Raw genomic sequence first — 8,515 nt, forward strand, 5'->3', positions numbered from 1 at the left:
GTATTTAAATATGGAGCTGGAGAGGCATTTATGACCTTGTGTCTTTGTATTTAAATATGAAGCTGGTAAGGTATTTATCACCTTGTGTCTTTGTATTTAAATATGAAGCTGGTAAGGTATTTATCACCTTATGTGTTTGTATTTAAATATGAAGCTGGTAAGGTATTTACACCTTGTGTGTTTGTATTTAAATATGAAGCTGGTAAGGTATTTATTACCTTGTGTCTTTATATTTAAATATGAAGCTAGTAAGGTATTTATTACCTTGTGTCTTTGTACTTAAATATGAAGCTGGTATGGTATTCACTGTATTGTTTCCTTGTATTTAAATACAAAGTAGTGAGGTATTTATTGTCATGTTTCATTTTTGTATATTGATTCTGAATGATATTTATCTAATTGTGAATTTTTCTGCTTTTTCACAATAATTTATTTTTATTGTATAGCCCTTTGATATTTGGTTCTGACTTTTGTTGAGGTGACATCAAATTTTCTGAGCCTTTCTGTTTCTGTGGGCTTTATTGAGGAGACATCAAATTTTCTGAGCCTTTCTGTTTCTGTGGGCTTTATTGAGGAGACATCAAATTTTCTGAGTCTTTCTGTTTCTATGGGCTTTATTGAGGAGACATCAAATTTTCTGAGCCTTTCTGTTTCTGTGGGCTTTATTGAGGAGACATCAAATTTTCTGAGTCTTTCTGTTTCTATGGATTTTGCTGAGGGGACATCACATTTTCTGAGCCTTTCTATTTCTATGGATTTTGTTGAGGGACATCATATGTTCTGAGCCTTAATTTATTTCTGGATTTTGTTGAGGGGTTTTCTTAGCATATTTTTGGTTCTTGCTTTTGTTGAAAGAGTATCACGTTGTCTCAACTGTTGTTGTGATCGTGTATAAACGGTGTTTCTTTCGTATTATCTAACAAGTTGCGAATGGTACAGCTTTAATGTAGGTCAAGTTACACTTCACAGAACAGTATTCATGTATTACCTGTATTTTTATTTTAAACAACAAAAGGACCTTATGTATAAAAATAAACGGTCTCTTTGTGATGAAAAGCAATTGAAAAAAAAGACGATCCATTTTTCTGGAGTAGGAAGTGATAGATATAATAGAACAGTGAAATTAACGGAGACGTCATGTAATAACGAAGAAGAGTTATATTTTCAGTATTATTGTGTCCTATATTTTGTTTTATTTAATATGACGCATATTTTTACTTACAAATGCGTCTTTCTACCCACCCAGAATGCTGGAATGTATTTCGAGCTATCTAATTCTCCAGTTAACCGAGTGATTATCGAAAACCTGCAACAGTATATTTTTTGTCATAGTTGAAGCCGCACGAAGTTTCATGGAGTGACAACCTCGCTTACTGACTTAGCTTTGGCCTGACGGCAGCTGACATTTCTCAGCTGAATAGGCACGGTTTTTTCTTACACAATGTACATTAGCTTGAATGTTTTTGTTATCACTATTCACCCTACTTTGGTACTTAACTTGCTTTTTCTATCTTGTTGTGGTATAGAATTTTTTTTCATACTATTGTGGTATAGTTGGTGTTTTTTTTATTTTGTAGTTGTAGAGATTTCCCCCTTTTTTTGTGGTATAGACTGTAGACTGTCTTGTGAAAAATACAAGCATATCAGATTAAAAAAAAACATTTTAACATGACTAGCTGTAAACCTCCATACTGGACAGCGAGATTCAAGATAGCTTTGTCAAGTTGTAAAAGGATGAGTACCATGACTAGCTGTAAAACTCTGTACTAAACAACGAGATTCGAAACAGCTTTGTCATGTTGTAAAAGGACGGGCACCATGAGTAGCTGTAAAACTCCGTACTAAACAACGAGATTCAAAACAGCTTTGTCAGGTTGTAAAAGGACGAGTACCATGACTAGCTGTAAAGCTCTGTACTAAACAACGAGATTCAAAACAGCTTTGTCATTTTGTAAAAGGACGGGCACCATGACTAGCTGTAAAACTCCGTACTAAACAACGAGATTCAAAACAGCTTTGTCATTCTGTAAAAGGACGGGCACCATGACTAGCTGTAAAACTCCGTACTAAACAACGAGATTCAAGACAACTTTGTTATGTTGTAAAAGGACGACCACCATGACTAGCCGTAAAGCTCCGTACTAAACAACGAGATTCAAGACAACTTTGTCATGTTGTAAAAGGACGACCATCATGACTAGCCGTAAACCTCCATACTGAACAGCAGCAAGATTCGACACTGATCTTTGCAGATTAAAATGGTTGAATAGGACGTTTCATCTGTTTGTCGAAGTGTTTCGAAGCTGAACTAAACCGATTGTATTTAGAAATTGACTAATTTAGATTCACCTGTTGATAAGATTGCTAATTTCGTTACGTATTCTATTTTAAAATTTATAAAAAGTGCTTTTAGAACGAGAAACACCTACATTGAACTTTATCAAAATGGGTTCAATTGTTAAATGTGGCGCCATCTTACGGTTTCTCTTCAAATGTATATTGAGCCACTTCCGAAAACGATTTTGAAGACCACAGTACACAAGCGTGTATTAATAGTAACGATAACAATGTAACATTGTATCAGTTACATTATTTTTTCACCTATTATTTGATAATTGTCTTTGCATCGCACACAGTATTTATATAGACTCGCAAGGTTTAGTAATTTATTACGAATTACGTAATATCATGGGGACTGGATTTAGATAAGACATAAAATGATGTGTTATGTTTTAGGTTAAGAAGTTATGAATAAAGCCATAATTAGGCATAACACTTCTTTTATCAATGGTCACAGTATAAATCTGAGAAAACAAATTATTCAAATCTAATGACTTAGGGTTTGTTATGTTGGATTTCTCACAAAGCTATACGAGGGCTATCTGCTTTAACTGTCCCTTATTTTGAAGTGAGAGTCTAGAGGGAAGGCAGCTAGTGAACTCCACCCACCGTCAGAACTAGTAGCGGATTTGATCATTACTCTCATAACACACCCACGTACCCAAAGTGTACAGCGCGACTTTTATTTTATTTCGGTAATGGGATACGAACCACAGAACTATGATATATATAGTCTGGAATGGGACACACTCGGCCCATGAATTATCGTAACTCAATATGATATAAACACTTTAATAACATTACACTGCGTACTGAATATACTGCTTTTACGTATAATAATACTAGATTTTAGATATTGATACACAATACTGGGATTCATAACTTTAGTAAAGAAAGATTGTATAATGGGACGTTTGTTTTTTTGTTAATTACAAAACTAGACAGTGGATTACCTATGTTCTGCTAACCGCGGGTATTGAAACTGAATTTTTAGTGAGCTGAGCCACCGGAGAGTATACTGAAATGTATGGCTTAAGTAATTTTACTCTGCGTATTATAATAAGGGATTTTAATTTTAGCTATTTTCGAGTGTTATATGGATACCCTGATATAGTTTGTTTGTTGTTTTTTTTTTGGGGGGGGGCTTTCACTTTTTATATACTGTGTGTGTGATTATCCTAAAATAACTTCTCTGAATAGAGTTTACTTTGAGTTACATGACTTATTATATGTCTAAGAATTATTTACATGTTAATTTAACCATTGCTATTCAGTTGGGGTAGTTTTAAAGTATTGAGAATGAATCAATGCTAGCTACAAGTCACGAAGGAAGGACGTCGAGTAACAGTTTCCATTTTTCCCGTGTTTATTGAATATACATCGATATATTTTCGTGTCGTGGTATTTTATCGGTTAAAATCAAAAGCTATAATTATAGAATATACCTATAATTGACGTAATGCTGTGTAGTACGTATATAGCTTTAGCAGTAGTACGCGTGTACTTTGGTGCAGAGCTTTAGTAAAACTACACTTTATAAAGTTAGAAAATATATGGCTCTAGCTGCTATTATACTGTTAGAATATATACGGCTTTAGTTAGTATTATATTAGAATATCTGTGGCTTTAATTAATATTACACTGTTAGAATATATACGGCATTAATTAATATTACACTGTGTTTGGATATATGAGGTTTAGTTAATATTATATTAGAATATATGTGGCATTAATTAATATTACACTGTGTGTGGATATATGAGGTTTAGTTAATATTATATTAGAATATATGTGGCATTAATTAATATTACACTGTGTGTGGATATATGAGGTTTAGTTAATATTATATTAGAATATATATGGCTTTAATTAATATTACACTGTATGAGAATATTTATGGCTTTAATTAATATTACACTGTTTGAGGATATTTATGGCTTTAATTAATATTACACTGTTTGAGGACATTTATGGCTTTAATTAATATTACACTGTGTGAGGATATTTATGGCTTAAGTTACTATTACATTTTTATAATATATAGCTTATTTACTAGTACACTATTAGATTATACGGCTTAAGCTAGTGTTACGCTTTATCAAGATATGTAGCTTTAATTTATGTGATATTACGTAATTACTACGTGAAGTTCCAGATTCGTTTACTTGCTAAACTCTTCTTTACTGCTGTTGTTTCCACAAAACAGCTCACATCCGACCTTGAAAAGTTTTTCTTTTCTAACCGATTTGCCCGTATCTTCTTTTTAACACATAACTCTTACATAAACACAGATTTCCTGCGGTTCGTGGTAACTTTGCACACTGCACAGCAAAATTAGCTGCGGTAGCAAAGGTTGTCATTTAGATTTACTTGTTCCACCAAGGTTGCCAGTAATTTAGGATCTTCTTATTAAAGAGTCATGTTTTTGTTTACATGTCTCACGATTTCTGGGACATTAATAATATCAGAACAAAAATATTAAAAAAATGATCAACTATAAAACTGTACATAAAAATTACAGGATATCAAAAGATGATAATTAATGATAAAATTAGTAGTTTACACCAGTGGTTCCCAAACTATTAGTCTGAGGCTCCCTTGATGTAAATAAGTTTACACCAGTGGTTCCCAAACTATTAGTCTGGGGCTCCCTTGATGTAAATAAAAAAGTTTGAGGCCCCCAACCTATAAAAATGCATGAGTAAAAAACAATAACATCTCCTTTCGACATACTGTATCATTTAATTGATTCAGCATTTTTGTTTTCTGCCCATTTTTGGCAGCCCCCCAGAAAAAGCTTCACGGCCCCCACTTAGGGAAGCACTGGTTTACACACACATAAAAAAAATGCAGTAGTCGAAAATAAAACGTTCTGTTAGCCAGTAACATATAAACTGTAACTGATAAAGAACAAGTTTTGTTGATATTTTACTTAGGAACTAAATGGTCGCGTAGACGAACCCTAAATATAACTGTTTCACATACCTGTTTAGAAACAGGTAACTGTAGTTTAAAATCTGAACACTTTGAATATTTGAAAGTTTCTACCTAATTCGTTGTTTTTTATCCTAGTGTCGTGCTTAGTGATACGTTACTTTTATTAGTTCTACTCGTAGTAACGCTAGTTTCGCAAGTTTATTATTAGCAGTCGTGGATAGCCAGTTTGTAAAATTTATCACTGTTTTCCTCAGTTTAGCAACACACACATATACATAATTACATTTGATAAGCACTTTGTAAGGGGATAAATAAAAATGTATTTAAGTTCTTCTATCCTCAGAAAATAATATTGAAAAAACTTTGTTCCTTTTTATTTTAATACAGAACTAATTTGTCATTTTAAATCAAACATCGGAATAAATTTATTGTGGTGAGTTAAACATCTTTATGGCTCAGTGGTAAACCCGAGGATTTATAACGCTAAAGTTCTGGCATCGATCCCCGTGGTTGACATAACACAACAGACCAGAGGGGCCGCGGTAATACATCAAATTTATGAAATTACCATTTACTGAAAGAGTAACGAATATAATAAAATGCTAAGACATTTTAAAACTAATATAATAATATATATAAATGTCAAATTAAAGATAGTAAAATACGCATATGGTGCATCATTTATCCAAGATTAAAACTGTTTTTAACGGAAGGTGGTCCGCATATACAGTGAAGGAGTTGAAGGGGTGGCAAAGTTTGGGAATTCCTGCAATAGACCATTGTGCAGCTGTATGTAAACTTTTAAAACAAATATTGCTTATGTCGCCATCTAGAGATAATTCACAATTGTTAATATTATCACAAACCGTGCGCCTGAAGGGGAAGGTGGTAGTGGTGGTAAATGGTTTGATTGTTTAGGACATTCGCGCTAATCGTCACTAATTTTGAAATTATTGACTATAGACAGCTAATGGAACAGCACCCTCCGCTAACTCTTGAGCCACAAAACTCAAATAATGGGAATTAATTATCACTGTTATAACGCACACGTACCCCCCAAAGTCCGTAGCGCGAATTTGTGGTAACGAGACGCGAGCAGTGGACCTTCGAATTTACAGTTCATGGACTTCATGACTAGCCCAAATTAACTTCCTTGCTAATTGCCACTTATGTATGTGTGTGTGTTTGTTTTTCATCGACCTGTACCTAATAACGCAAACTGGTTGTAAAAACTGGAGGTGTGGAAATTTTTGCCATTAACGATTTGATTGTAGACAACACAATTTGTATGGAAACAGCTAATTATAATATACGTATATATTAAAATTGCTAAAGAAAAAATACAAGTACAGAGATCATGTAGGTAACTATATAATTAACTTACTATGAGTAATTAATATTATAACTCCGAATCTTTTTTGTGGCAGCTAAAAAAAAGAAATAACCTATATGCAAAGTAATTAATAAATTCATTAGAAAAACAATGAAGCTGTATACACACACACACATATATATATATATATGTATATAATTGTAGAATTGTACTAACCTTCAATAGAAAGTCCATTATAAGTCCAAAATATACCGACTTCGTAGGAAACTCCAATTATGATACCAGTGTGTGGTTTTTTTTAAACACCAACATTTTTGAGCTACTGCTTTTTTTTTCTTTGGTGGTGATAGGGGGGGGGGGCATCTAGAAGAGTACTTCTTTGTACGTTTGTGATAATGATGAAAATTGTAAAACAACCCCTTGAAATGTACTTATTTTGATTAGGAATAACAAGAATTACACAGGATAAATATAAAGAAAGGTACACGTTTAACGTTATTTATCTAACAAATGTTTCAACGCTGTGTTATGTACTGTAACGTTTAAAATTATACATGTTAAAAGCCCCCCCCCCCGGTGGCACAGCGGCATGTCTGCAGACTTAAAACGCTAGAAACCGGGTTTCGATACCCGTGGTGGGCAGAGCACAGATAGCCCATTGGGTAGCTTTGTGCTTAATTACATATAAACAAATCATTTTAAAAACTTCTTGCCCTAGGGAAGCTATTTCAATACTGTATTACACCGCAACATTTGTAATTATTAATGTTAAAACTACTTGTCCTAGAACTGTTTCAACGCTATTACTAATCTCAAAAACTACTTAACCTGCTCACCAGTGACACAGTGACAAGTCTGTGGACTTATAACGGTAAAACCCTTCATGGGCAAAGCTTTGCGCTTTACTATACAAAGAGAACTGTTTCAACGCTGTGTTATCTGCATATATAAAACTGGCATTGTTTTTATTTCTGTTCTGTCTCTGTGTATCTCAACAATAAGCGATTCTTGACTTGAATAAAATGCGTATCAGTTGGAACACATTGAAAGAATCTATTAACAATATCCAGAAAACATAATACTTGCAGTAGGTTCGTTTAGGGATGTGCTTGATATGCTAATTGAGAATTACGATAGCCATATTGAATACCATTTGTAACAGTTTTCGAAACTCCGCACCAATTTCAAGCTTTCCCGAATAAAACTTATGATTCTCATTATGCCTCTGGTGAAAATTGGATATTAAAATTTCGAAAGGTTCTTGCGAAATTTATATTTTTGATAGAAAAAGAGAATTTTATTTTCCAATTTATGAGATATTCTTATAGTAATATTCTATGGCTGTAGACAAAAATGTTATTACTTCGCAGTTCCTACGGTTTTGTAGTGTGTGCAATAAAAAATAATTAATTTATATTTAATATTAAAAGTTTTATCTCGTAAACTAATGCTTAAATGGTTTTGTTACTTTACCTTAAACATTTTCAATATATTTTTTTTTCATTCGTAAATTTAAGTATGAATTAATTAAATATGAGTGGGAAACAATCATACGTTTCATAAACTAAACCCATTTAAAATATCATAATTCTTTCTGATTATGTTGATGTATTGAGATTATAGTATTAACTCGATCTTGAGTTTTGATTAGTTTATACACGCATACGTATCTTACACCTGTATGAATAGGAAATAGTTCACCTGAACTGCCTTACTTAACTGTAGGCTATTAAAGGTGGGATCTGAACTGCCTTACTTAACTGTAGGTTATTAAAGGTGGGATTGGGTCATACTCATGAAACTGGGTTGTAAATGCTAATTTTAAAGTGATAGACAAGAGGAAGGGCAGCTAGTTAACATCACCTACCGCCAACTCTTGGGCTACACTTTTACCAACAAATAGTG

The 8,515-nt window shown here is 33.2% G+C and overlaps 1 protein-coding gene across 2 annotated transcripts in view; it reads left to right on the top strand.

The window, feature by feature from the left end:
• Positions 1 to 8,515, top strand: part of LOC106476617 — a 94,649-nt gene that overhangs the window by 79,172 nt on the left and 6,962 nt on the right. The gene's annotated exons all lie outside the window — the stretch shown is intronic.

This window comes from Limulus polyphemus, unplaced genomic scaffold (assembly GCF_000517525.1).
Source record: "Limulus polyphemus unplaced genomic scaffold, Limulus_polyphemus-2.1.2 Scaffold157, whole genome shotgun sequence".
NCBI classification, from domain to species: domain Eukaryota; kingdom Metazoa; phylum Arthropoda; class Merostomata; order Xiphosura; family Limulidae; genus Limulus; species Limulus polyphemus.